This window comes from Eptesicus fuscus, chromosome 1, assembly GCF_027574615.1.
Source record: "Eptesicus fuscus isolate TK198812 chromosome 1, DD_ASM_mEF_20220401, whole genome shotgun sequence".
Classification (NCBI taxonomy): domain Eukaryota; kingdom Metazoa; phylum Chordata; class Mammalia; order Chiroptera; family Vespertilionidae; genus Eptesicus; species Eptesicus fuscus.
Window position 1 is genome coordinate 19,483,073 of NC_072473.1, and position 3,723 is coordinate 19,486,795.

The following is a 3,723-nucleotide window of genomic DNA, read 5'->3' on the forward strand; positions in this document are numbered from 1 at the left end:
CCTGAGTTGCAAGTCTGACCCCTGCCCTATAGTCAGGTGCCTGTAGGAGGCAGCCAATCGATGTTTCTTGTCACATGGATGTTTCTCTCTCTCCTTTTTCTCTTCCCCTTCCACTCTCTCTAAAAATCAATGAAAAAATATCCTCACTCCCCTGGTGAGGATAAAAAAAAATAGTGCAGAGAAAGGTGTGTTTTTTCCCAAAAGAAAATAATAATGTACAACTATGTATTCACTTTAAAAACTTGATTTATCCCTCTTTATTCAGGAAGCAGTGTTGATGTTAAACGAGATAAAGACTATTGAGGAATATAAGGAGAAATGATTTAGCATTAGTAGTCATGCTAATGGCATCAAACTATAAAATTTTAATATTCTGGTGTTTAGGCACTTATAAATAAATCATTTAATGACAAAAGTACATATTTTAGCAATCAGGATTTCATGTGGAAGAAATATTGATTTGATGCTTCATCTGTATGTCACCCCACATCTAATATTTCTGAGTAGACATGAAATCATTTTGAACCTATTAAAATAGACAAAGGTGACAAATAGTTGATTATATGAAATGCAGTCTTTGAGTCAACCTGCGACAATTTATGATTGCCTCTTGCATGGTTTGTTTTCAATGGAAACTAAGTTATAGAGTATATTAGAATATATATTAAAAATAGTTTAGTCCCTATCCCTTGAAAAGAAATGTGGGAAGTAAGTGAAATGACTGAAGTCCTCCAACTACCTATTAAGAGAGCCAAGACTTAAATCTAGATAAGCATTTATTCCACTTTACAACTAAGCATTATTTAAATCATATTTTTATTCTTCTGAATATTCTACAAATATTTTCAAACACCTGCAATGTGCCAGTCCCCGTGCATGTACATGGGGATAAAAATAGAAAAAATGAGTTCTGCCACCTAGAGAGATTGTGCTTTAGTAAAGGAGAGAGCTAAAAATAGAAAGAAAAAAATGACATTATTATGGTAGAGTGTGGTAACAGTTGTGCTAAAAGCCATCAAAGGTTCCTAGGATTGTGTCCATTACCTCTGACTAGTAGGTAAGTTTGAGGTTTCACTTCAGTTGAATCCGTCTTAACTGCATTGTTGCTTTTTAAATGATCTTCCTGCTCATAGTTTGACTTTCCTCCAGATCTGTCCTCCACATTACCCCCTGGGTAGTCTTTCTAAAATCTGAAATCTGATCAGAGCCATGGCCTGCATGAGCACCTTCAGTGGCTCTCCATTTCTTCAAAATGAAGTTCAAATTTATGAGACCTTGCGTGATTTGGATTCAGTTAACCACTCTAGCCTAGCTTCCTGCTACTCTTCCAGAAACATCCTTTGGTGCAGCATCATAGAATTACTTACTTACCTATAGGTGTGGGTGAGTGAAGTTAGAATCATTCTAGCATGAAGGCCACCGTTAACTCTGTGAGGTTGGAAACAAAGTAACCCTTATAAAATAACAGGAAAAGTGGTAGTATAGAAGGACTGTGGGAGAAGTTAGTTTACAATAGTGACCCAGAAGATAGGGAGATTGGACCTGCTGGAATGTTTAGTCAATCAGTGGTAAGCTATAGTTGGAGTTAAGAGTTCTTTAATTTCTCTAACACTTTATGGTTATACATTGTTTAAGCTTGAAAACCTAAAGGTTTTCTAAAATATATATACTAAATTGCTTTCTACCAAGTGGCCCTAGGGTTCCAGAGATTATTAAATTGAGTGTAAATAAAGGGATCCTCACTTTTTTATATAAAACTCATTTTGGCCAGTTCAACATTAAAAGAACAAAGGGAAATTAGGTACTTAATGTAAAATTAAAAAGAAAGGACTAGTTTGATTCTGGGTAGTTTCTTTTTCTGCTTTAATTGTGTGTGAAGAAACTTTAAAGCACATACATTTAAAAGAGACTATAATTTGTTTGATGATGGCTTTAATCCTGAGTTAATTGACAACTAACTTAATTGAAAAATATGTTTGAAACTTACCTTACAAACTGCCCACATGTTTGAAATGTAAACACTATTGTATCTTTTTATTAAAAATGTTTTTAAATATGTTTTTATTGGTTTCTGAGAGGAAGGGAGAGGGAAAGAGAGATAGAAGCATTAATGATGAGAGAAAATACTCAATCAGCTGGCTCCTGCATGCCCCCTACAGGGGATCAAGCCAGAAACCCAGGGATGTGCCCTGACCTGAATGGAACTGTGACCTCCTAGTTCATGGGTCGATGCTCAACCACTGAGCCACGCTGACTGGGCACCACTATTGTGTCTTAAATACAGTTGCTTTATTTTACTTTTGTCACTTGATTTTCTTTTTTTTTGCCATTGATGTTGTGCCATTGGAATTTTAGATAATAATTCTCTATAAATAAAAACATGCCTGATGAGAAAGATATTTAGATGTCTAACATATCTAAATAACTTCAAAAATTGCACAAAGTGTTAGTAAATTTTGGAGACTTTTATCTTTACCTTATCTTAACGATGATAGGTGTAGTTCAAATTGAATAAGGAGAGAAATAAAATAATCGGATTGTAATTTTGAGCAATGCTGAATCCTTGCTGACATAGAACCTTTAAAACATTGCTTTATTGCAGTAATGAGAGTGCTACTCTTGGTTGCAGTAGGGAGTTTGGGAACTGATTGTGGCTATGTAAAAATTGTAAATGTCAGATCTCAGTTTAATTGTGGTGGCAATATGTGTTAGCTCATTCTGAGTATTATACAGCTGTGCAAATATTGGCAGAGTGGAAAATCTAAGATAATATTACTAATACTTAGATGTTCTGAGGTTCTTGTTTTAAAAACAACCTTTAATTAAAATTCTATGTAGGCAAAAAAAGTTAAGATGCACTGTCTAAGTCAGGGTTTTTCATCCCTCGCTGCATATTAGAATCACTTAGGGCACTTTTAAAATAAACCCATGTTGAGCCCCACACCCAGGTATTCTGCATCAAATGGTCTGGGATTATGCCTAGACATTAGCATTGTTTTTTAAATAAAGTCAGTGTGTAATTCTGCTGTGCAACTCAGGTTAATAAGCACTGGTCGACATAGATCAGTGGTCGGCAAACGGCGGCTCGCAAGCCACATGCGACTCTTTGGCCCCTTGAGTGTGGCTCTTCCACAAAATACCATGGCCTGGGTGAGTCTATTTTGAAGAAGTGACATTAGAAGAAGTTTAAGTTTAAAAAATTTGGCTAAAGAAATTTCAATCGTTGTACTGTTGATATTTGGCTCTGTTGACTAATGAGTTTGCTGACATAGATGAATGTCAAGTTCATATATTTTAGTTATAAAAAATAAGGTAGAAAAGTATCCAATCTTATTATAATTTTTCCTTGCACAACCATTATGCGGTTATGTAGTTAACAAAAATTAAGTAGGATACCTGCAGTTTTATGATTATACTGGCCAAACATATCTTCCAAAGATAAATGAAATGAAGGCAAAACCAGATAGAAGGGTATTTCACTCTGTCTTTTGTGATTTTTACATGCACTTGACTAGTACTACTAATGCTCAGTAGAACGAATCATTCTGACAGTGCATTTTTATATACCTTGTGAAGGTCTCATAAATAAGGCATGGCTGAAATTATGTGGGAGGAATATTTATCTTGAAACCCAAAATCCCTGAAGCAATGGGTTATATATTACATATATTATAGCCAATATGCCAAAAGAGTAATATATACACACAAATACATATACATACA